Below are 27,549 nucleotides of genomic sequence, written 5' to 3' on the forward strand. Positions count from 1 at the left end.
TCTCACAAAGCCTATAATGTCACATTCTTTTCTCACTTAAAGATTTTAATTTTTTAAACTTCTAAATATTTTGCTTATTATTATATAATTTTTTTTCACATCTCTACACAGGTGTTTAATTTTTTAAATTGAGAATTATGGAAGGAAATGGATAATTGGAATATGAGTATTCAAATTATTATATTACTTAAATACATTTTTTACATATTTTTTTTTTTTCAAAAAATATACATTTGTATATTACTTATTATGCTATAATATACTATATTCACACTAGTTTTTTTACATCTCCGCTAATAGGATTATATTGAATTATGCGATCATGTAAAATTAAACAATAAGCTGTCGTTGCCGGAGCTATGGGTTCTTTAGTTTCAAATTCAATACGAACATCTACAGCAGCTTGTTTCACAGACTCATTTTTGAGCAATCGATGACAATAAATGGCGTATATTTGATAAAATCACTTTTACTAACTAGCAAATCAGATTGTAAATCTTTGTTTTCATAGTAAGCATTTTGAAATTGTATGAACATTTCATAAAGTAAAGCATATTGATTATGCTCGATGTCGATATTTAAGTTACCATATGGGTAGTACTGTGAGTTAAGAAAAAGTTTTACATTGGCGATTTTACAATGATCAAATTGACTTGCATTTTTTAGAGCTATACCTTTTCTTTTTGTCTGAAAGGCTAAAATAACAAATCTTGGCTTCTCTAATTGATTCGACGTTTTTACTGTCCAAATATGTCTTGATGATGCTGGAAGCATTGGATATTCATATAATTCCCATGAACGAATACCCATAGCAATAGGAATATCCTTTTTAATATGACTGAACAATTGTATTTTACGTTTGTCTGGCATAGCAACGTAAGGCATCATCCATTCAATCCGAGTGAGTTCAAACTTATACTCTTCAGCTGATGCACCTGCTGCAGGAGCTGTTTGTATAATAGCATTAATATCATTTCTTGATCTTATGAGTATAAGTTCATGCTTAACGTTTACAACAATTTTATGATAATCTTCAGCAAATCCTAAAATCATTGATAGCGGGATTGATACGTCAAATTGTCCATTTTCATCGATTATTTTAGCAGTCTCTTCAACATCAAGCCATCCAGCATTCTCTAACAGCTTACTTTGATTTGAACTATACTATATTGTATGAGACATAACCTTTTATGACACTGGTTATACCAACATTCGTACACTTACAATTATATTTACAAGGTCACCGTTCTGATCAACAATACGCAACTGTAAATAATCAATTATTTTCACTGACACTGGTAAGTAAATTATTTCTTTTGGTACTTCAATAATTTTATATCCCGGCGGAACAGCGGGAAAAAAATCGTGTATGGTAACTTTGTTTTGATTGATGTACGCTCCTGATGTTATATTACATTCAACACGTAGAGCATTCGCTTTGAGAATGGATACTGGTAAGTCAGATACGTGACTTTTATATGGTTGCAGAACACGTTATCTAAAACCAAGTAATCTTCCTATGGAATTTAGTAGTTGAAAATCAATCTTGTGACTGCAGTATATTTCACTACGTAAGGTATTATTGTTTGGTTTTATGCTAAGCTCTATTTCTTCAGATTCAAGTTGTTTTTTCAGAAAATGTTCAATATCAGATATTTCATAGCTTCCAACTGGAAGCTCAATAACTTTATTGCCAACATAGAATTTATTTTGTCCAAGGTCAACATTTGGTATAGAGTTGAATGTAAGTAATTCAACAAGTCCAAGAACATAACTTTTGTCTCTATCGAGCTCTATCGGTGGAAAATAATGTGTTTCAAGTACTGATGAAGTATCTGATAAACTGAGAGTCAGAGATTCATTCATCTTGAACACTTAAACGTAACTAAAAATATATGAGGTTTATAACAGCTTATATAGATGATAATTATCAGGATGATCTAATAAATCATTTAAAAACTTGAGATAAAGATGACCACAAGTACAAGTATTATGCTCTTGATAACGTTTATAATTATATTTAATAATATCAAGGTTAAAATAATTAAATCTATAGGCGGTCGCAAATCACCAAAACTATCGAAGTACAAAACGTTTTTACCATTCTTGCGGTAGGCTACCCAATGTGTACCAGTACCAGTATTATGATCAAGATTTACAATAGCGCTCTCTCTAAACAGAGGTCCGCTAGCTGGAAGTGCATTTCTCATGAATACTCCTCGAAAGTTAGATGTTTGTAGTTTTTTAGCGAATTTTTGTAGATCATAGTCTGTCAATGGATGCTTAAGTAGCTTTACTTCAACGAAGTTTTTTTTTTCCTCGTCGAACTATTTTTTTCTTCTTGACAACCTGTTTTTTCAATAGTATTCCGTAACCTTTGTGATGAGGTTTTAAATATAAACCTTTTCCAAGTGCTTGTGATTCCAGTTTTTTTATTATGTCGCTGCTGTTCTTCTAGTTGTTGCTAAGCAGCATTCGCTCTGTTTACAGCTTGCGCTATTCCAGGAGCACCACCAGCTAATGAACCAACTGCGCTTAGTCCTGCAAACAGTGGAATGAGTGCAGGAAGAAAGCCGCCTACTTTTGGAACAGGTAGTATACCACCAGCTTTTTTCATGATAGTGCGAGCTGCTTGAACAGCACTTTTAATAGCAACGCGTGAGTCATTGCTATGTGTTACCGCTTTCGAAGCAGTTTTTATTATTTTTTTCAAGGTTAACTTCTTGTTTCTCTTATTACACTTCTTTAACCCCATTCCAAATTTTGATTTAACTTTCATGATATTTGTAACAGCGTATGCTGCAGCCTTTTCACCCAAACTAAAATCTGAAGCTTTAACACGTTGCCAAGCTTTTTCAGCCAATACTCGATCTGCAGCGTTCCGAGCGTTTATATCTTCACGATTTTTGGAGTATGCAATATCGTGTTCCTTACACGCTGCGTCTAGAGGATTAATGCCAGGATCTCCTCGTGCTAGCCGTTTATATAGCTTTCTGCCTGGACCACAGTATTGATAGCCTGGAATATGCATTTCAAACGGTAACTTATTAATAAATTTATTTATTAAACCTTGACCTTGATGCACGATCATGACTGTTCAATGATTTATACACTACTGGACTTAAGTTATAAAATGTTACTTTTTATAATTTCGTAAGTCAGTTACGATTTAGATTTCATACAGTATGGATGTGAAACAACAATCACTCAAACTTCCTGTTATAAATTTAGACACTCTAATAGAGTCAGATCGACGTAAGGGAAAAAGACATGGGGATCTTTTACCAGATAACATCCGAGCAGATTTTTGTGGACCGTCAAACTGTGGTAAAACAAATGCTCTGTTATCTCTTATTACACATCCAAATGGATTGAAATTTGAGAATATTTACGTTTATTCAAAGTCTTTGAATCAACCTAAGTATCAGCTATTAAGGAAACTCGTTGAACCTATCGAGGGGATTCAATATCTACCGCTTAGTGAACATGATCTTGTTGTATCGCCAGACAAAGCTCGAGAAAATTCGATAATGATATTTGATGATATTGCCTGTGAAAAACAGGATAATGTTAAAGCATTTTTTTGCATGGGTAGACATAAGTGTGTAGATTCTTTCTACCTCTGTCAGTCATATGCTCAAGTTCCTAAACATCTTGTACGTGATAATGTTAACCTTTTAATTATATTCCGTCAAGATGATATGAATCTAAAGCATATTTATAATGATCACGTTAATACGGATATGTCATTTCAGCGCTTTAAAGATTTCTGTGGATTTTGCTGGACTGATAATCATAGCTTTATTGTAATTAATAAAGATTGTAATATGGAAAATGGAAGATATAGAAAAGGCTTTGATCAATTCATTATAAATATGACAAATTTGAAATAGATCAAACATTTGAATGTAAGACACTAACAGGTCAACATGGCTAATTTTGAAGAGCAAATTGGTATTCTTCAGCAGATTGAAAAAGCACGAGAAGATATCAAACGAAAATATAATAGTTTAAAATTAAGTAAATTAGATGCTGAACATGTGGCAAATACTACTTTTAAACCTATTGTTGAACCACTTGAAAAATTGATTGATATCACAGAAACGCAGAGTAAAGTTTCAAGAAAAAAAGGTATAGTGAAAAAAGAAGAAAACAGCGATGATGGTATTGATGATTATGAATTAAAACAAGAAGAAAGGGAAGTAGTGGACGAAGAAGAAGAAAAACTAGTGTATGTCGATGAAAGCTTAAAAGTAGATACAGTAATACATACTAATACACTGAGTAGAGGTAATAAAAAAGATTTGGTAATAGATAAATATATTACGATGATAAGAAGCGGTGAGACAAAAGCATTAGATCTAATATATGGTGTACGTAAAAAATCTGATGATTTTTATATTGGAAACACTCCTTTTTCCTACGATAATGAGTTTATTATTCTGGAAAACAAACAGTATAAAAGAGTCCCGGATTGATTGAATTATTGTTTAAAAAAGTACCCGAATCCACTAATATAAATAAAACTGATTTATCAGACTATGCTAAAATTGTTAAACAAACTAGTGCACATAAGAAATATTACAAGCAAGAGGAATCAATACGTGATTCAAATTCAAAAAAATTCGTCGACTACATTGGAAAAATGTCAGTCATTAAGGATAATAAACGTACGTCTAAAGAAGGTTCAGGTTTACCCCCTCCCTTCAAAATTGCAAGACGTTATACAAATACTGATTATATATATATATATACTGGGATGATCCAAACGAACTTGTTAATCGATTGAGATTATTAATAGCTGAAACATCAGCTGGCAATCAAAACCATGTGAATGAAATTCAGTCTATAATTGAAGAACTCCGTGAAGCTAATATAATCGATTGAAACATCTGATAATCAATTAACTTAGATGAGAGTATAAATAAGAGTAGTTGAGTAGAAAACAAGCTATTTGAACTATGAGTGTTGACCTGTTCGGACGGCATTTGAATAGCTCAGAGGGCCTCCGAGGTCCTCCAGGAATTGGATATAAACTCACTGCTGACGGTCAATACACAAACTGCTACTTGAAATAAAAAAAAAGTGAATATGGATCGACATAAGTATTCTACGAATACTTACTCTTTTCCTGGACAACAAAGCTATAAAAAGCTTGATAACAATACATTTGAAAATCAGAAAACAAAAGATAGCCAATCTTCTAATAGCTGGAAGAAGTGTACTGAGAAATATTCTATTAATACTAATTCTTTTCCTGAAAAACAAGGTTATAAAAGATTCTAAAACTATGGATCAACGACATCAAGTTGTGGAAGAATTGCATAAGCCTGCTCGACGTAATTATACACGCAGAAAAGTTGATATTCGAGATATTGATGAAACGTGGCAAGTTGATCTTGTCGAGATGATACCTTACGCTCGAGACAATAAGAACTATAAGTATATGCTCACAGTAATTGATATTTTTTCCAAATATTTATGGGCAGTTCCAATCAAGCGGAAGACTGCAAAAGATGTAGCAGCAGCGATGCTGTCTATTTTGAAGCAAGGACGCGTTCCGAAAAATTTACAAACTGATCGTGGCAAGGAATTCTATAATAAGGAATTTGAAAATCTCATGAAACGATATAAAATACACTTGTACTCTACCTACAGCAATCTGAAAGCTTCAATCTGTGAACGTTTTAATCGTACACTTAAAACTCGAATGTGGAAACTGTTTAGTTTGAATGGAAATCATAAATGGTTGCAAATTTTATCAAGTTTATTAAATCAATATAATGATACTAAGCATCGAACAATTGGCATTAAACCTAGAAATGTCACAGTTGATAATGCATCTAGTATATATGACAAAATCAAGAAGCGAAAAGTTCCAAATCCATTATTTAAATGTGCTAAATTCAAAGTAGGTGATAGAGTTCGAGTAAGTAAAAGTAAACAGATTTTTGAGAAAGGTTATACACCCAACTGGTCTACTGAGATTTGTACTGTTGATCGAGTACATCATACGAGTCCATATACTTATCTCTTGAAAGACTATCAAAATCGACCGATAGCTGAAGGATTTTATGAAGAAGAACTACAAAAAACGAAGTGTCTGGATGTCTATTTGATAGAAAAAGTTGTTAAAAAGCGCGGTAATAATTACTATGTAAAATGGTTAGGATTCGATGATACACATAATAGTTGGATAAGTAAAAATGATTTGTAATGAGGAAAAAATTAATAAACAACATTTATAACTAATTTCGTTTTAATTTATTTATTTATATATATGCATACACATAACTTTCCATTACATGTTTTTCTGCTGAGTATTAACAAAACTGTGAGATTTTTTTTAAAAGCACTGGATTAATAATTACTCCCGTTCTTTCAATCCTCATTCTAAAACGTTCACGATCACATGCAGCCTGCATACATTCACCACGTCGAGCACTCTGATATGCAAACGTCTATGTACATATATTATGAATCAAAACTTTATCACTAAAACGTAGATTCTTATTTTGTTTGCTTGAGTTATTATCAGCACTCGATAACCTGAAATTAATGTATACTAACTTAAATTTTCTCATAATATTTCTAATAACATGATGTATCATTATTGATTTTGTAAAGGTTTATACTCACTTTATTCTATAATGTCCCCAAGCCAGTGTTTCATTGCTGTCTGGTATCAGGAATCTTTTATCATCGTACGGACTTAGTGCAATTTTTTCTTGCTGTATGGTTTCAACATTGTGTAATTTTGATCTAATTACAGATTGCTTTCTTTTCAAAATTCTTTGATTTTGCAAACAGTCTACATAGTCATCAAAACAAATAGTTTTTTAAACAACTGACGACTTAATACCTTTGATTTTCTTTACAAAATCCACATTATCAACACGTGTGCTGTACATTTTACTTCTCAATCCAATGAATTCAGTAAGTATATTTCCATTGCATTCATCTTTCATTAGTCCTACAACTTTCTTATTCATACGTGGCATTCCAAAAACATTGTTTTCTGGATAATCTGATGTATCAAATCGTTCAATATTTGATTTAATATCTTCATACAAATCATTACAGGTTACTGCATAAATCAAACTATCAGTGTCTGTGTACAACAACTTACAATTATTTTCATAACATATGAAATAACTTTTTTAACATATAATCATAATGAAAGCTGTACATAACAGTCTTTGAAATATCCAATACTGACAAACCAATATATAAAAGTTTATTCACATATACACTAGTCTTTCTCATTTCTATAGCAACTAAATTTTCACTAAATATTGCACTGCTATGAAAATTTGGTTTTGAAATGAGAGCTTCCATGCCATATCGTCCTTCCCACTTTGTCATAAGTTTTACATCAACATGCTTACGTACATTCTCCATAGTCTTGCCGTAAACAGCATTATTCATTAGTTTAAAAAGATTTTTTTCAAACTCATTTTTTGCTTTAGCTCTCATAGAACTATTTAAATCTATGTAAGGCTTCAACCATTGAGATTGTTTAAACTTTAACACTCGATGAATTTTAACAAGCTCAAGTCCATTTGCTAAAGCCTGTTTTAAAGCTCGATAATGAATAACATAATTGTTTTTATTCATCAAAGTAGCTAATAGTTTTTCTTGCTTGGATCCAGGAGGTTTCATATGCTCTGGGCAGAAAGGTAAATCATTATGTATACTGTGAATGTCCTTAGGATACTTAAGATCTACTTCCAAGATATATCCTTCAAGTGCATCATCGTCTATAGTTTGAACGTTCATATTTGTAAAATCTTGAATCCGTTCAAATGCATCATATGGTAGAGATTGTGTCATTGCATAACCATAAAGATTATTAGCATCTAAATATATGAGATATACATTATCTTGATCGCATTTATAATGCTCTTTCATATATTTATGATTAGCTTTAGCATATCTATGAGAACATTGACTTAATCCTCCTCTGATACCATGCTCAATAAAAAGTAACATATCAATATCCGTGATCAGTTCCAATTTAACACCAGTAATTTTAAGCAATCTATCTCAGGTGTTATATAATAATGTGCTGGATCAAGACCATATACAGTCAAACACTGATCACGAAAATTTTCAAAAACATCAGCTAATAGTAGTATGTCTGTTTTCATGTAAAGATCTGAATATTCTCCATGAGTTGTTATTTCAAACTCTGTCCACACTTTCTACGCATGAGCATAATCATCTTGCGATACTGTTGAATCTGTGAGTGAACTGAAAAACTTCTCTATTGCAGGTAGCTCAGTTTCATTTAGTTTTTCCATACAATTAATGTTCGTAGGGAAAAACACCTTTTTTTTGTCAAAAGTTGAAATTTCCTAGCCTCCAAATCTGAGAAAACAGATTTCAGTATTTTAAACTCGTTCATAAAAGATGCTAATTGATCGAGAGATGATGCCATAAATCGGAATGAGTCGATGAAACGGAGCTTTATCACACTATTTTCAATATGCTTAGTAAAAGTAATGTATTTTTCCTTTGTTAAGGGAAGAAGATCAACTTTGCTTGGAAAACAATTAGATATATCTTTGATTATAAAATGAGCATCATACCCACTTAAATTATGAAAAACCACTGGAATTATTCTTGAATCTTGATAGTTCAAATTACATCCAACATGAGCAGATCCTCGATATTTTGAGGTTAAGTGACAGTGATTATGAACTTTAATTCTACCATCTATCGATTTTTCACAAATATGACAGGTATCTGACTCGTTAAAAGATATTTGTTGCTCTAAACTAAGATTTTCCATTGGTATAGGATTTCCATATATATGTGACGAGACACGAGTCTCGCACATATAAATATACATGAGGACGGCCGTAATAAACATAAACATGCGCAACGCGCGAATACACACGACGCGAAATGGGCGCGCGCGCGCAACATTCACAAGGCGAGTCCGCACGAGCGCGAAGCGCGACAGCCGTCAAACAGCTCAGCAACGGCGCGCCAGGCGGCGTACACACTCAGACGTATCCACACCGCGCACCTTTATAAGGCGGACAGCGCAACACGGTAGACAGTTCTACTCGAGCTCCACTCCAGGTAGCATCGTGCGCACACGTTACTACAGGGAACAGCGAGAGATAGATCTGCACCGACGAAGTCGTCTCGTGAGCACACGTGACGACTTGGTAGACGAACCGAAACCCGTATCTCCGAACCCCGAAACTCCGAATTGCCGTCGTGAGCACACGAGGCAACCCGGAACACCCGAGCGACATCGAGCCTCGTCTACGTGAGCACACGTGACGATACCCGGTGCCACCGTAAAAATCCTAACCAACAAAGCCAGCCTTACGCCGACATCTCACGACTCGCTTTACCTCTGTGCGCACACAGGATAAAGAGAGGAACGAGACGAGCGACGAAGATTTGTGGAGCCGTGCGCGCACGACTTCATAAATCCGAGGGATACCCTCAAAATCCCGTTACACTATCTTGGCCACTACTGTGCGCACACAGGGCGGTCGAGATTGTTGTTACGTAAGTCACCCGGATCGGTGTAGCCGTGCGCACACGACTCCACCGTACCGAATGAAATCATAACCTTCAAACCCATCACCGATCCGCCATACCGTCACCGTACCGAAACATCGTAGCCGTAACCACCGACGCATTGTTGTAGCGAAGTCGCGTAGATATTTTCGTAAATTGTTAACAGTGCTAGTTTAAACAATTCCATTTGTAAAGGCGAAATATTCTTAACCAAGCGCATAATTGATTTCTGTTTCAGACGGGATTTAAGAACTGATTCCCAATTACTATTATCTACTTAAGGAAATATATTTTCTTAAAATTAAAAAACATAAGAACAGACTCTTTTATTGCCCCTTTCCCCAATCCAGATCCTGGAACCGACTGACTGTCCAAATCCTGGGGAAAGTTGAACCGTTACATATATTATCTAGTTGTTCAGCTATCAATTTCAATTCCTTAGCAAACCACAATGCTGGTTCTTCTCCTTGATAACTACTAAATCGAGATAAAGAATCATCAGAACTGCATTTCAAGAAATATGCAATACTAAACATATCATGTTTTGATATGCTGTAGTATTCTTTGGTTCATCTTCTTCTTCATCATCTTCTGACTCATTAATCGGTATTAATACACATTCGCAATCTGCATAGATAACAAATGGTATTTTTTCTTTAAATCTATCATTTTTAAAGGTTATGATATCATTACCAACTTTTGGTAATTTAACCTTGCAATCATTAATCAGCTTACATTGCTGCAGATGTGCTTCTAAATATTGTTGAGTAGAAAAAAAGTGTAGACATCGGTCACATATGTGATATATAATGATAATCGTTACAATTCATGTTACTATCATCATCACTATCATACATATCTTTTCCAGCTTCAATCAAAAGGAGATTAATATGATTTACTTTCTTTTCCGACGTAAGATGAAGTGATACAACCTCTCGGCCATCTAAATCAAAAACATTCACTGAAATTTCATTATTTTGCTTTTCGAATTTAGATACTTGTTTCAAAGCTACTGGAAATTCAATTCCTTTCATATTTAATTGTCCATCAAATCTGACATAATTAATGACTCTGTCAGGATGATCTTGGCGAGAAACTGGATGAAGTGTGGACAAAATTGTCCACTTAAAACATTGATTGTCTGTATTTTTAACATTTATACAAGCTTTTTTTTCTTTAATAAATTTAGGTAATGGTATATACGAACTACCACCTCGCATTGCGTTTAAATTGTTCATATTTAGTTGAATATTGATAATTGAATCTAATGTCCAGCCGGAATCCTTATCTTGAAATTCTTCAATCGCATTTAAAAGAGATAGTTTAACGTTCTCAACAAACCATTGTTTTAATGAAAATGATAAGAAAATTTCTGCATTAAATGTACTAAAATCTTTCACCTCAATTATATCACCTTCAGCACTTAACTTTTTAAACTTACACGATAAAACAGTATTTATTTTTAAAGCGTTTCCACACTTTTTTAAAATGTTCTTTATACGTCTTGTAAAAAGCTGACATGAGTCATCTATAAATGCACTAATATCGATATGCTCAATATTAGCAATAACGCTTGTACGCATGCGATTTTTAAAAGCACTATCTAAATTAATCCATTTTATACGTTGACTCAAACTTTGTGTGAGTGTTCCACCTTTTTTAACTACTAAAGTATGAAGTTTCACGGGAATATACTCCACTCTTGCTGTAATGTGTAAAACACTTTGCTTTTGCTGCACTGTTAGACTGCTATTATTCAAGACTTTTCGCAAAGTTTTGAGAGCAAGCTTGTAATGTTTTTTCCATCGATCAAATACCTCTTTTGGATTATGAGGCTTTAGAAGATTAGCTGCTTCTTCTAAAAACTTCAAGTAAGTAACACATTCGTCAACTAATGTCGTCATGATTTACTTTTTTGTGTACACGAGAGAAAAGAAAGTGACTCTGCGAAGCTGTAGCGCTAATTATATTCCATGTTATTCAAGGTCAAAGTATGATAGTGGGGGATTAATTCAAGGTTATTGTAACAAGTCAGTGGGGATAAATTGAAGGTCATTATAGAAGTTAGTAAAAGGGATTCTTACAAGGTTATTGATACGAATTCATAAAAGAGTATGCCTGTATGACTGCTTCCAACTAAGCAGAAGAATGCAGCGCCTAAACTAATATCATTTAAATTCATAATTAGACATTTATAGTGTTTAGCAACTACGGTTTGAATCTATAATAAATCAACTTTTTCAAATAATTATAATTTTCAACAAGAAATTATCAAAGATTTTAGATTTTAGATCACAGTAATTAGATTTTTTTATGATTAGCTTTTTATATTATAAAAAATTATGAATAGTAACAAACAAATAAGAACAGATTGTTTGAATATATAATTTCTTTTAATTTTAATATATAAAAACATACAAAAAGTATAATGAAGTTTATATAATATAAATTTTAAATGATGCTAAATAACTTATTTAATTAATATGGCACTTTAGTAGAAAAATGATATAAACTTAAATGACAACTTTAAAAATTATAAAATTATTTAATTAAATCTTTACACACACACACACACACACACACACACACACAGAGATAGTGATGATGATTTTGTTGAAGACGATGATGATCGACGACGACGATGACGGCGATGACGACGACGACGACGACGACGACGACGACGATGCCAACGAAGATGATGAGTTTGTTGACACTCTGCTATGTTTTTTAGGAATTTCATAAGGTGGACTTACAATGGGAAAAGGTATAAGGGCAGGGATTTGTTTTTTAGGAGTCAAAAATTTCTCCTCATTTTCATCGTCTGAAAAATCGGATGAACTGCTTATAGGTGAGCAGCCGGCTATCAATAATTCTTTTTTATTATTAGGAAGAGGAATATTTATAGGAGAGCTTTTTGTTACTGGTTTTGATAGAAATTGTTTTTTATTAAAAGGAAGAGGAATGTTTACTGGGATTATTGACTTTAATATTGGCTTACGGGGATTTGTTAGTGCGTTATAGAAAATCGGGGAGGATAATGCTGGTGTTATATATGAAGGTGTTATTGGGACGGAGGGATTTGGACAAGATTCAGACTTCGATAATGAGCATGGCTCCGGAGCGGATGGTGTAGGGAGTGACTTCAATATCTCATCATATTCGTTGGTTTCATCTATACTCATCTGAAAAAATACATGAAGTTTAAATATTGTTCAACAGTAAAAGAAAAAATTGTGTTGAAAGCAAAGAAAAAGTTTACTTACTCCAACAGGCATTTTTGATACTCCATTATAATATTCGAGATCAAACGTTGAGAAAAGTATCTCATCATCGATACTCATATAATTATTTACTTGAACAAACTGCGGTGAATAAGGCATGGTGGTGGCATGTGTAGGTGAATACTGCTGTTCCTGTAAAAAACAAAAACGAAAAAGCTTATTAATTTTATCGATAACTAAGATATATAAAGACATGATGATAAAGAGAAAATAATAACGTAATAATCCAAATACTCAGATATATATAAATACATAATAATAAAGAGAAAATGTGTAATACCTTATGATGTTGTTCAAGGGCCTGCTTCGACCGCGGCTCCAGCTGCAACTCTGATTGTAGATCGAGCTGCGTCTCTGACTGTAGATCGAGCTTCTGCTCCGACTGTACATCAAGTTGCGGCTCTGACTTTAGATCGGGCTGTAGCTCTGACTGTAGATCGAGTTTCTGCTCCGACTGTACATCGAGCTGCGGCTCTTCAAGTGGCTCCTGCAGCTCTTGCACCTATAAAATAAAAAATATGAATAAGTCAATCAAATTCCACATACACGCGCGTACTCGTACACACGTACAAATACACACGCATTCATACACACAATCATGTACACACACGCATATACACGTACACGTATACACACGTATACACACATACACTAGCAGGCACGCTCGCACGCACACATACATACACATAGACGCACGCACGCACAAAACACGTATACACACATACGCACGCATATATACACACACACATAGACGCACGCACGCACAAAACATGTATACACACATACGCACACAGGCACGCACACATATATAAACACACATAGATGCACGCACACATATAAACACACACACATAGACGCACGCACGTACACACGATTTGTACCGCGACATACACTCATACTGTTTAAAATTAAAATCATAATATAACACTTTACCTGTCTTTCACTTGTATTTGGAACAGCGGGGTCTTCGTATAAAGGAAAAAACTTTAATGTTAAGTTGCGAGCAAATGGAGGTAATGGTAAATCGCAAGGTGTTTTCGGCTTTTTCGTGCGCCTCGGATCTGGTCGCACTTCTCTCACAATTACTTCATCACTCTTTACCTCCTGATAGATTGTTGTATTATCGATCGATACAACTATCGTTGGAGACGTATTCTATGTTTCGGAACTCATTTTTTTCACTTTTCCTCTGCTTCCTCTATCGCTGTAGACACCCAACTGCAGTACGCGTTTGCTGCACGACACTAGCCCACCGGCAATCTCAAGTGGGTGAAAATTTTATTGCCTAGAGTTTGTAAGGAAATCCTACTCGCGCACAATGCCCTATTCACACTGCAGCAAAATGACACATACCGAAAAAATGCACTAGAAATAAGCGTCTTTTTTTAAACTATTGTAACACTACTGCAACATACCGAAAAAATGCACTAGAAATAAGCGTTTTTCTTTTAAACTATTGTAACACTACTGCAGAAAAAAACGCTCAATCATCCCTGCATAACCATTATCTTCATCACTGGAATCATTAGTATAGCTAAAACCGACACAATTAGCAGCATCTGGTGAATCCGGCGTATCCGCTTCATCATCCACATGAAATAGAAAATTTATACAAAAATATTCATTAAATTGTTAATTATATTAATACATACACTACATTCACACATACACATCTGCGCGCGCGCATATTCTCGCATGCACGAACGCGTAAAAACACATACACGTTAATGTTAATACCTGGTGTTGCTGTTGCTGTAGCTGCTGAAGCTGTTGAATCTGTTGCAGAAGCTGCTGCTGCTGCTGCTGTTGATTCTGATTCGCAGCAAATGGTAGTAGTTGCAAATTTAACGGTGTTCCAGCTTGATTTTTACACACTTCCTTCGGTTCACTTCCTTCAACTCATTTTTTTTCACTCTGCGCTTTTTTCCTCTGCTTCCTCTAATGCTGTAGACACACAAATGCAGTACGCGTTTGCTACAGCGCACTATTCGGCTGGCTAACTCAAGTGGACGCAGAGTTTTAGAGGGAATTCGAGTCGCGCACAATGTTCCATTTATGCTCCAGCAAAATCACTACTACCCGTTTTTACAGAATGTCTTGCACAATTAGTTTAACATTTAATTTTCACTCATTTTTTCTATCAAACGTATCATTAAAAAAATTTTACAATATCATACATCTTATGATATTCATTAAAAATTTTGAATACCACTTATAATTTTTTCACTACACTCTCATTCACATAATCACATCACAAAAATTATTACAATGAGATAAACAAATCACGATCACGTGTGCGCGTAGGCGCGCTCCGTACAACTTATATACGCAAGTTCAAGGTTAGCGCACACATAAAAGAGAGATTCGCGGCCTTGATTGCGCGCGCATTTGATTCACGCGAAAAGAGGGGAGGTGGCGGATGACGCGAGAGCGGGGAGCCGTGAGTGACCTCGGATGAGTGCGTGAGTAGGAGGTGGCGGGTGACCTCGCGCGAGAGTGGGAGGTGTCCTTCACTGCGCGCGCATGAGATTCGCGAACGGGTGGGATTGACCTTCATCTCGGCCTATAAAATCGGCTGCAGACCGCCAGCTTCTCTCATTAAGAATCGCGACGCCTTGGGTACCTGGGTTTAAGCATTTCGGTTTTAGATTTATTCCTTGATTTCGCTCGCCCTCCTCCGATGCGCCGATTGCATATAAAAACTAAGTTGATAAGCATGACCGATATGTTACCGACTAAGCTGCACTCTGTTACCATCAGAACGCAAGAAACTACATTACTACAAGAAACACTCGGGGTGCCTCACTTTAGGATGGGGCTTTGTGCTTCTATTAAGGTCTATCTTCGTTGGTTATACCAAAACAAATGATCATAACCTCGCAATAATACAATCATTTCTTTGATCTGACACCACTGTTCGCGTAAATTAGTACATCCTAATATTTCTATAGAATCTTTTGTTCCTAATCATAGATTTTAAATCAATATTTATTATACATATATTAGTCTTCAAAAATGTATATATATATATATATATACATGTGTGTGTGTGTACTATTTAAAATTAACAGTACTCCTACAATGTGTTTACATTTTTTACTTTTTGAAAATATTTGTCGGTTTGTGGATTTTGTTTAATCCCACAATGTCCACATAATAATATGTGATTAGAATTCACAATTCTGCTTTCTTCTTCAAAAGGTCTCGTACCCCCATTGTTAAAGTATATTAATTCAAAATTTCTACTATTGAAACCATATTACGCTACATAATATTTTAGTTACGAAAATAATTAATTTGCGAATTTTAGAAAACCGAATTATGATTACAACATCATCTATCTGTTTTATGATTCACACTCAATCGAAGTAGTTTAATTAACATGACACCAACATCTATATTATATCGCATTTTTTCTAAATTATTTCGTTTCATAATCAGATCTCGATGTACAGAACATTTGAAAAATTATGACCGTTACCATGACGGACATTTCGCAATTTCTCATTTATTGTTTATAGTGATGTACTAGTCTTGATGTCAAATTTAGTTCTGTTTTCTGGTGTTTAGTCCATTTCCTAGCGAAAAGAATCACATGATTTATAACGTTACTATTTAGCGTGATTTCTCACGTAAGAAATCACATTAAAAATTACGTCAGAAATCACTCATAAAATTAAAGTATTTGTTCTGATTAAATAAGTTATTTTGTATTTACTAAATAATAATGAAAAATACATTTGTTAATGCTAATCCAAATAAATTGACTGTGAAACAATAACAAAATTTTAAAAATCTGCACCTTAATCGAGGATTAAATTAAAATTAAGAGAACTTCTGCTACTCGGGTTTCGGCGTAGAAACTACGCATATTTCTCGACGGATTCTGGGTTTCATTTCTACCGAGTCACTAGGGAACGGGCCAGAACTTATCGGCCATTTGCTACCAGGGAAGAGTTTTCTTTATTACACTCATATAGCGTGTGAAGATGCCTAGAACAGCGACAATCTCCGCCTTAACTTAATCACAACACGGGTTTCCGAAATTTTCCACCATCTAACTCATAGCTTGGTCTGGGCCAGACTGTCTAGCCGACGCGTCACTCGCTACGCAATTATTCGCGTGTTGTCACGTGATCCTAATACCTGTAAACGGTAGTCGTTTATGTACATTCATACACACTTATACACAAGTGCGAATCTAACGGTCGTAACTAGTTCGAGGAATGCTCCTTCACAACTTTCATCATTGTTTAATCAATTATTTAAACAATTTAAGTTCTATATAAAAATATAATTTATTATCTCATTTTTTTTAATTTTATGGTGGTTAGGTTCCCTTAAAATCATGACAATTGCGTGTATGGACACCGAGGCTATTATAAGCTACAGGATCGATGCATGCATTGCCTTTTGTAGAATATTTCTTCATGTAGTGTGAGTGCCTGCTTCTCAGGTTTAGCGGCAGTGTAACTGGTGTCCGTATTGGAGCGTGCCAAATCTGTCAAAACACCTAGGGAGTGTGCCAAATCCGTCCAAAGACCTAGGGAGCGTGCCAAATCTGTCACTTGACTAGAAACATTGAAGAGCCCTAGGAATCTGTGCCAGAACTTAACGAGAGATCGAGCCTAAGGTCCATCGAGTAAAATCTCCGGCGTTAGCAAGAGCAGTTGTCCAACTTAAATTTATACTGCTACGTGAAAGCGTGTAGACTAAGACGATCAGAATCTGCCACGAACAAGTGTTTAAAATTATCTCAAGTGAAATCTTAATTATAAGTCCTTAATTATATAACACTTACGGCATAAATCTATCAAATAGATAGAAATAGAACAAGTGAAAACCGCGTAAACTATAACATCTGTGTTCGCTACAACTATGCTCAAGTGCTTGGTCAATAAATAACAACATAACAAATATTTGCAATTAAACGTCTTCTAATTAATAATAAACATCACTAAAAAACCTAATAAACATGAGTACTGCACTATGCTGGACAATCTCCCCAACAAGGTAAGAGATACTAGGACATCAGCAGTAAAAGGGATCAGACTATCGTCCGCACTTGAGAGTGTCCGCGAAGGTCACTCAACCCAACTCGCGTACGTCGAATATACTACAATCTCTAGTAACAATAAAGCTCTCGAGCTTAAGCTAATTTTCTAATAAATAAATTTGTATAGAACTTGTGCAACCCTTCCTTACAATGTAAGGCTTCTAGTTATAGCTGGTCAAAGTTAGGGTTTCAAGCAATCTTTGCATTTTTTGCCTATTTTCAATTATTTGTAGCCAATCAAGGCAAGGCAAATCACTTTGGCAAGAAAAAGTACGAAGTACGATTTGTCGACGGCGCGACCCTATATACTCTGAAATTAGGTGTTCCTAACCTTAAAAAAAATCTCGATTAAATTTAAATCATTATTACTGCGCGTTATATTAAGTTATTAACTTAATATTGCGAGTTGAAAATTTGCTCGGTATATTTCATTTCGTTCAGAGTTTCCATCCTCTCCCGATATTTTTCGTCTCCTCCGGTCACGTGACTTCCGGTGAGTATATTTGGTATTATACACCAGTGGTTACAGTAGTTAATCTACTTTACCGACATTCGTCTGCTACTCGGCGACACGCGATTATAATATGCATGTAATGCTATACGTATATATATGCATATATTGCTATACGATTATATGCGTGATGCGATCAATGTCTAAATCAATAGTAGCTTGTTGTCTATAGAATAGATCAAGATTTAATGAAGTGCAATAGCAAGAAGAATATGCTTTGTAAAAGATGTGAAATCTCTCACAAAAAAAACTTTTTTCAAAAGTGAAATACTTGGCAAGAAAAAGGCTAATAAACGTAGTGAAATCTCTAAATTAAAAATATCAAGTAAATGTTTTTTTGCTATACGCATTAAGATATAAAACTAAAGTTAAAATTATTTTCCCAAAAAATGATATTTTAATTAGCCTTTATCTTGCCAAGATTTTCACTTTTGAAAAAAGTTTTTTTTTTTGAGTGATAATGCATACATATATAATACCTAGTCAACAAAACAAAATACCTTGTATATATTTTCTATAAATTCGCGTGAATAATGTCTGTCAAAACGTTAAGAAGGATTTATTATGCATTTTTTCATAGTATAATAAGCTATATGGAATTATTGCTTGGGGTGGAGCATACCGAACCTACTAACGTTGCTTCACTTGGGCAGTAAACGCAAAATCTACTCACTCGGACAGTAAACCCAACTGCGCCAAAAATCTGCTACTTTCGCCCCTTGTTGCATAATGTACTACCAACTTATAGTGAATGCATTTATGGCGAAGGCGAAGACTTGGCGAAATTTATTGACAGTTTTATGTGCATAATTTGCTAGAGATCACTCGGTGTCAATATTTGAGATTCTCGAGCCTCCATCAGCAAGATTTTGCTTTGACGCTACATACTCTGCGAATTTTTGAATATTTAGCCCAATACACCATTCCCATATAGTTTTTTTAATGTTATGTGAATAAGTATGTTCGATTTTACATTCTGTTAATATGCGAGATTGTTACGATATTATCTATTGTTCAAAGAATTTGACGACATTCCAAGTTATTTTTATCGAAAAATTTTCACGCTAAAAATGCTGCTAATAATAGTTCGAGGAAATTTATGTGATAAGAGCTTTCTTTTTTTTATAGGCCTTGTGCCTTTTCATCCTGTTAAAAATAAATACATATTTTTTGTATGTATCTTTAGTACGTACTAAAAACATGTAATTTGCCTGGTAATACGTATTAAAAATATGTACTGATTTGGGACTGACTATTTAAAATATATTAAATATAAATATAAGTATTTGATGTGGCCATAAATGGAAGTACTATAAGGATAATAACACCATTTATGGCCACATCAAATACTTATATTTATATTTAATATATTTTAAATAGTCAGTCCCAAATCAGTACATATTTTTAATACGTATTACCAGGCAAATTACATGTTTTTAGTACGTACTAAAGATACATACAAAAAATATGTATTTATTTTTAAAAGGGCAGTCTCGCATGTTGTCCCTAACCACTATTTGAAGCATGAGAGTAGATTTCCTTATCAAACTCGAATTTACGAATATTAATTGTTACGTGACAACTTCCCCGATCTCGCACTTGAAATAATAATTTCAATAGTGAGATCGAGAAAGTTCTACACGTTAAAAAGTACAGCGGGACTCAAGGCCACAAAAGTATCAAATGGCTAAGAATCTCGCTGACCTAAACAACTTCCCCGCCAACGGCTAGAGGCGCACGTGCGGAGCTACGTTGCAGTTTCGGCGCGCAACTAGTTGCCAGGCCCCGTAAGGCCTAATGAGTGCAACAAGCGCCGACACTGTGACGCGGCTAAGGGGAAGTAAGCTGGCAACAGCGTGGAAGGTCCGGAACCTCTTCCGAGCGCTCTCGAACCACGCTGCTCTCACACTCCGTGATCGGGCGACGAAGCCGGCGGACCATTAAAAGTTCATCCAAGAGTTTAGATTTTTGTAGAGTCAATTAGACAAAGAAAGAAGAAATTCATCTTTTAGAATCAATTAAGAGAAAAATCATTTATTTTCGGTTTAGTGAGGATTTGATTGGTTCAATTTAGCAAATACAGGATTGTTATGGGTGGAAAATAAAAAAAATGAATAAATACAACGGAATTTTGGTTTCAATAAACTGGAGTATTTTGTTCAATCCATCCTTCAAAATCACTAAATATTACTTGGAAAAGATCGGACCATTTGTGTCTCTCACGTATCAAAAAGATCAAGGTAAGAAATTGAGATAAATTTTAATTGGGATCACATAATTAATGAGATATAAAGGAGAGAGTAAGCGTGTTTATCGTGGAAGCAAGTCGTGCGAATCATTCATTCCCTACGCATTTGCTTGACAACTGTATAGCTGTTCGTGTACATCGACTCATTAAAAAAACAAATAATATAGTTTTGAGGGAGAATTAGCCAAACTCTCCCATAACATTAATTGAACATTTTAAAATGTTTTGACTCCACCAAGAATTATCTTGTAAGGATGATCTGTCCAGTTTTATTGTTTTATTTTTACTACATGATTAAATTGGACCTTGTAGCTATTTCACTCTTCCTCTAATTGTTTATAGTAAATCCAGCCTGATTTTACAGTAAGACAAGCTGAAACTAATGCCTATCAGACTTACAAGGAAAGGTACCCAACCCGAACTCACCGATTTTGATGATTTTCATATATGTTGTAGAACATAAAAAAATAAGAGACACGTATTTTTTTTTATCGGCTAATTTTCACTTTTAAGGGGTAAAAACCTCCCCTAAAGTTAACCCCCAAAAAGCGTTTTTTTTAAATATCTCGGCTTAAAATTAATATTTTTCAATGAAACAAATTGGAGGTTATTTCTTACAAAAAGAGCAAGTATTTCATGGTGATTTGAAGAGTAAGAGTAGCATCCCCTATTTTTTAGGGGTTGAAAACATATATTTTTTGGCATAATTTTATAATAAAAATGTTTAAACCGACTAAAAAAAATTGGAAAAAATGTTTAAACATCCTTAATAACAAAATTTAGTTGACGTCTTTCGGTGTTTTCATAAATATTACCCCTAAGGGGGTAAACCACCCCTAACACAAAATAACTGTAAATATGTAATTCAATACATAATATTTCGTAGAAAGTTTGTATATAGAGGTTTTCGAGATCGCTCTTTGCAAATCTGATATCAGATTTTGAAAATTCAAAATGGCGGAACCAATGTGGTGGACGAAAATGTCGAAAAAAAATTTTAACTTTCATAAAAACTTGTTATAAATGTGTTATCTTTGTAGCCTGTACATGTGAACTAAAGAGCCTTAAACCCTAAACCCCTAAAGAACAAATAGGCTAAATGGTTGTGCTTTTTAACCAAACCACCTCAAATTCCTAAATTTGTAAACAAGAAAATTCTGTGTGTGAAGCAGTTTTATAATTTCCGTAGAAATTGTTATCAGAATGTTATTGAAATTCATTTATTGTAAATTCAACTTATAATGTATTTTTGTTTATAATATTAGAGTATAATAATAATCTACAATCTTTTATCTTTTGCCATAGTGCATTTTTTGTATTGAGCATAAAATATATTATTTTACGATGTTTTTACAATAATGGTAGTCCTCATAAAAGTGTTTAAAGCACAATGCTTTTTTGCACCAACCACATCGTACAATTGCAATGTTTGTGCACCCTTCTATTTCACAATGTGTAGCACAAGACTTTCCAAAACTGAAATCTATAGGATTATCAAATTTATCTGGTTTTTCATTGACGTAACCGCTTTTATACCAGGAATATTTAAACAAATCTATATATCTCGGTGAAGACAGTTGGTTGTGAACCAATGATTGAAGTTTAATTATATTATTTCTCACATGTAAATTCATATCATGATCCATTAACATTACATTATCAGAAAATGTTCGGACAAAGTTTTTCCAAATACGGAATCCATAGACATCAAGTGGTTGTATTTTTCCTGTGGTTCCAGTTGGAATTTTTTTATGTTAATAATTTTATTTTGTGGCATTGTTTCTTCTATAACTTTGTCACAATGACCACTCCAAGAATCAAGTAATAGTATTGAGTGATGGCCTACATAGGGATAAAATATTTTTTCCAACCAGATTTTGAAGTGATCTGCAATTAAACGACTTACTAATTAACTGATCAACGATATTACAATGTAAAAATTGTTATTAGTTCCCTTACTTGTTGTTAATTTTCCAGATTTGGATGCTTCCACGTACACGTTTTCTGGTCTAAATATGTTTTGTTCTACAATAGGGCCAAACTTGCCACTTGGTTCCTTTAAAACAAGAAATAGCGGTGACAACAGTTGTCCAGTAGCTGATATTAGTGGCTGTATAGTATAACTATGCGTTGTTGCTGAAATTGACTGTACCAGACATTGCACTTGCTTTTCTCCTTCTACTGCTAATGTTCTTCCAGAATGCATTTCTAGCTGAAATCCGCTCTGATCTGTATTATACAAATTTTCGAGTCCAATCCTTGGTATACACGATTTAACGTCATCGATAAATGCTTCAGCTTTAGCCGTAAGTTCTGCACTACTTTCTAGTGTTTTTCTTGTTATGAACTTATTTATTTTCCTAGAAACTATTCGGTGTGCTTGCTTAAATTTGAGTAACCAATGTTTAGAAGCTTTGAATCTAATATCATCAAAACCAATTACTTTTTTAGCTTGTCAGGCCCATCGAATTATATCTTCATCATGGATAATTGAACCACTGTCGAGAGCTGCTTGAAAATTATCCAGGGTATACTGACAAATTTGTGCTACTTTTTCTCTATACGTGCCACCTTTATTAATTGAATGAGCCCAACGACGTAGCTGACTAATAGATGATACTTTTTTGAATCTGTTTTGCACTGTTTTGAGACTTAAATTTTGCTTCGTTTTGCTACTTCTCCAAAATTCTACAGCTCTTTTTTTGTATTCAAAATCTAGTTCTTCATTATCTGCTGTACATTGATTTGTTGGTGCTATATCCGGATCAGGAAAATGATGTTGCACTTCATCTTCAATTATTTCCACATTATGGTCTTTATACTCTTCTTGAAAATCCAAAGAGTCATCAGTAATCATTTCTACATCGTTGAAATCATGTGTTGCATCTATTAAAATTTCTTTTATTTTTTCGGCCAACTCTGTTTCGTGATAATTCGTGACACTATCTGGTATGTTTAACGCTTGAAAGTATGCTAATAATAAGTTTAGAACGTTTAACGGATTAATTTTCATTTTTCAATCTAAAATGAAAACAAGCGGTAAAATTTATACAAGCTGTGTTTTTGCATGTAAGGCACGACTGCTACATTTCTACCAGAATAAAACGAGTGAATGTAAATTGAATCAAATCATTAATTTATGCATTGGAGAAGAATTCTCGTTCCACTTTGTGATGTTCGGAAAACTCTATTTTTGGTTTTATTCAACTTTTATTCACTTTGAAATTGAATAATGTAAATCTATATAAAATCACTAAAGAAAATTTTCTACAACTGTACGATACCACTGACAAACAAAAAGACGTACTATTCGTACTTTCCAGCATTGAACTAGAATACCCACAAAACTCACTCACTGCCTAAAAAATAACACAGGCAGCTGAGGTAAACACTCGATGAAAACAATCTAAAAAAAGAACATACTGATTCGCACATATTGTCAACAACTTTTATGAGTGAAAGACATTTATCTGTGGAATTATCATTGAATGTACGATAACATTCATTAAACTAATGAATGCATATAAAATTCCCTTTCAATAACAACGTGTTCTTTAATTGCAAATGAAGTTCGAGTATTAATATTCTTTTATGTATTTTTACCAATAACAAAAATTATCATAGTAATATAATAATAATAATAATAAGAAGAAGAATAAGCATAATTGCAATAGCAATAATAACAGTAATACTGATAATAGCAATGATAATGAAAAATAATAATAATAATTAGAATAATATTTATTATTAAATTTAGATTTTTTGATAAATTCATTAAATCGTAGCAAATAGTATTATTATGGAATTCCAGACTGTAAATATTTTACTATAGATACAATAATCATTACTTCGAGAATTCATCTAAAAAACTTTCGGCTTACGAAATAATTGTAACAATGAAAAACTCCCAAGTTTGACAACATTAAATTTTATTACAAAACGCAAAAGAGTTTGATAAACTAATTTTATTAACCTATGTTTTTTCATTTGCAAAAAAGTGTGGACTTTTTGAATTATTAAATTATATAATTATGCAATTTATGAAATACTTTATAATTTATGAAATTACTTTTGAAATTATGCTAATTTATAAAAGCAGAAAAATAAATAATCTTTGATTGAAACATAAAACGAGACGTTATTTGTTACATACAAAATGATAGAATAAAATATCGGTAATATGTCTATACTCGTGTCTACGGTAAAGCATAGGCGTTCGGCTTGTCTGGAGGTTAGGGGTTTGGGTCGTTTGGTTAAAATGCACAACCATTTAGCCTATTTGTTCTTTAGGGGTTTAGGGTTTAAGGCTCTTTAGTTCACATGTACAGGCTACAAAGATCACACATTTGTAAACAAGTTTTTTTGAAAGTTAAAATTTTTTTTCGATATGCCAAAAAATATGTTTTCAACCCCTAAAAAATAGGGGATGCTACCCTTACTCTTCAAATCACCATGAAATACTTGCTCTTTTTGTAAGAAATAACCTCCAATTTGTTTCATTGAAAAATATTAATTTTAAGCCGAGCTATTTAAAAAAAACGCTTTTTGGGGGTTAACTTTAGGGGAGGTTTTTACCCCTTAAAAGTGAAAATTAGCCGATAAAAAAAAATACGTGTCTCTTATTTTTTTATGTTCTACAACATATATGAAAATCATCAAAATCGGTGAGTTCGGGTTGGGTACCTTTCCTTGTTAGTAATTCATCAAACTGACAACATTTTTTCTTTAAGACTAACTTTTTAATTTGTAATTTTTACTTCTCAGTAAGTTTGAGTAAAATTTTTTCTGTTGCGTACTGCTCTTCTACTTGTACTTAAAGCTAGCTGAATAACTTATTGTTGGTATCATGTTTGTTTTCTACATATCTTTTAGTAGAAGGTCAGGCCCAGTCTGAAACTTTACAGCGACTTTTTTACTATAAATCTTATCATTTTACTGTATTGAGGTAGTCAGAGTCAATATCGAATTAAATTCTCACATTTTGAGGAATAAGGTATATATATATATATGGCTTTAAAAGTATTTTTATAAAAATATTTAGAAAATTTCACAAAAAAATATCAAGGTATATTTTATTTAAAAATGTATCCATTATTGGCTACAAATCATTCAAAATTATATATATGTGTATGTGTGTGTGTGTGTGTGTGTAATTTATTCTTGTTAATTCAGAAAAATTTTAAAATGCTTTTTGCATAGTTTCTAAATGTACTGTTCAAAATAGTTTTTGACAGCACGTATTTCTCATTATAAGAGCATACAAAATAAAAATGTATACTCTACTAATCTACAGTTAGAACGTTCAATATTATTTTGTTTAATCTTTTGATATAAACATTTATATAAAAAAAATGCATGCAGAATTTTCTTACGTTTGCAAAACTTAGTTTAAACTCATATAGATGAAAGTTTATAATCTGTTATATTTTTTTCTGCTGAAAGAATATTTCTCAATGTTTCGATCAGCATAAATACCTTTACTTAAACGACTGCATATTTCAATACAGTTCAGGTTTAATGATACATCATCAAATATATATACACACACACATACAGTAGTCAAACATGTTCATGATTTAAAAATATATATGTGTAAGCTACAGCAAAAAAAGTTCACGATTCATAGAATACTTTACCAAGAGCTACTCAAATAGCCGACCATACTTTATATTTAGCAGCAACCATCATTTTTTGCACTGTACATTTAAAGTACAAGAAACATGTGAAAAAACACCATAAATAAAAGTATAATGAATTTGGTTTTCTTAATAATATTGAATATTTTTCAAATAAATATATATTATTCAGCATTTTTTTTCTTCTAAATGATCTTTCTTCTAATGAAAAAACGTTAATAATTATATGTATTAGGCTTGTTTCAACTAAGTTATGATTTATTCCTATACGCATATAATAAATTATTTAAATATAAAATATGTTAATGCATTTACTATATTTTTCAAAAAATGAATGTATCTAAAGTTAGAAGGCGTTATCACTTAAAGACATTACATTTGAAACACAAAACTTTTGATTAATAATAAACAAATTAGAAATACTAAAACCAACACAGCATGAAAGATTCCACTGAAATATTTTGAAATAATTTATATATACTTATGCAATCTTACGTGAAAGAATAATTTGCGAACTTCACTGAAATATTCCAAGGAATTGTAAAATATTTATGAAAGCTTCCATATACGTTTCACGGGTGATGATAAAGAATTCTGAAAAATAATAATTAGTAAGCAGAAGGATTAGAAATTCAAAATTTATAAACTGAAATTTTAAAATGAAAAAAAGTATGCAACAAAAATGTTGAAAATAAAATATTACAAAAGGGATATTTTTAATATTTTTGAAATTTAGTTTTTCAAAATTGTAACTAACTTCACAACTTCAAAATTATAACTGACGAATTATGATAATCTCTTATATTTTAAGTCTTAAAATTTTTACCTTTTGTTAAAAACACCGGCACACAAAATAAAAAAAGATGTCTGTACAAAAAATCAGACCCATGTATCCTTATGTTTTTCGAGTCGCTGAATTCGAATCCGGTGTCAGTTGGGCCCCATCACGTCAGGGTCAAGGTCAGTTGGAGGTCAAATTAAGAAGAAACGGTTCAAAAAAATTAAAATGCCATATATGTATGTTTTTTAGGTCGCTGAATCCGAATCCGGGGTCAGTTTGGCCCTATCACGTCAGTGTCAAGGTCAGTTCAAGGTCAAACTGAGAAGAAACGGTTAAAAAAAATTGAAATGCCATATATTTATGATTTTTTGGTCGCTGAATCCGAATCCGGGGGCAGTCTGGTCCCATCACGTTAGGGTCAAGGCCAGTTCAAGGTCAAACTGAGAAGAAACAGTTTAAACCGATAAAAATTTTATATAAAACTTTCCAAAAA

At 33.3% G+C, this 27,549-nt stretch overlaps 1 protein-coding gene across 1 annotated transcript in view; it reads right to left on the reverse strand.

Moving 5' to 3' along the window:
* LOC100115531 (glutamate receptor ionotropic, kainate 2) overlaps nucleotides 1–26,315 on the reverse strand; it is a 661,409-nt gene extending 635,094 nt beyond the window's left edge. Inside the window, exon 1 of the mRNA XM_031925963.2 lies at nucleotides 26,012–26,315. The gene's annotated coding sequence lies outside the window, so the exon portion shown is untranslated. The remainder of the gene's footprint in view (nucleotides 1–26,011) is intronic.
* Nucleotides 26,316–27,549: the final 1,234 nt, after the last annotated feature.

Source organism: Nasonia vitripennis (assembly GCF_009193385.2).
Source record: "Nasonia vitripennis strain AsymCx chromosome 3 unlocalized genomic scaffold, Nvit_psr_1.1 chr3_random0006, whole genome shotgun sequence".
Classification (NCBI taxonomy): Eukaryota; Metazoa; Arthropoda; class Insecta; order Hymenoptera; family Pteromalidae; genus Nasonia; species Nasonia vitripennis.